Source organism: Nematolebias whitei, chromosome 8 (assembly GCF_014905685.2).
Source record: "Nematolebias whitei isolate Nwh7 chromosome 8, NemWhi1, whole genome shotgun sequence".
NCBI classification, from domain to species: domain Eukaryota; kingdom Metazoa; phylum Chordata; class Actinopteri; order Cyprinodontiformes; family Rivulidae; genus Nematolebias; species Nematolebias whitei.
The window spans coordinates 62,906-63,513 of record NC_056505.1 but is presented as its reverse complement, the minus strand read 5'-3'; positions in this window follow the sequence as shown (position 1 = coordinate 63,513).

The following is a 608-nucleotide window of genomic DNA, read 5'->3' as shown; positions in this document are numbered from 1 at the left end:
GAGGATTTGGTCCAATTACTGAGTGTTTAGGTTCTTTGAAAGGCTTACAGTTCAGGTAGTTTGTATGGCTGTTGGATGGCTGAGGGTTTTGCTCCTTCCAGGATGATGAGAAGGCAGACTGCAAAGGCAAGTGGTGGAAGGCGAGTTCAGGCAGCTGAGCACCAGGAAGCACAGGTAAGTATTTCCTCAGGGTCTTCTTCAATACTTCGAATAACAGGACAGGATCCGGTACATCCAGACTCTGAAAACGTGGACACAAAACAAGGTAAGTCTTTCTCAATCTTTAAGCACTATACAGGGCTGGAGGCATATATACTGGCAGGTAGAACAATGCTCCAGCACTGACTGGAGCTCCACTGGAGCCTTAAGTACTCCTGGCATCAATTAGGGAAAACTGGCCTCAGCTGCGGCTGCTCATCAGCGCCGCCCCTGCCTTCAGGAACCTGGAGGAAGGAAAATATCAAAACCCTACAGCTGTGTGTGCAGTAGCTGACTGTTTGCAGCATGTTAGCAGTTTACACCTGTTGGCCACTGTAATATTACTGTTTATTTAGCTGTTTGAACGTTACTGTCTAAAGGGAAGGAAACAAGTGCTCAATAAATTAGTA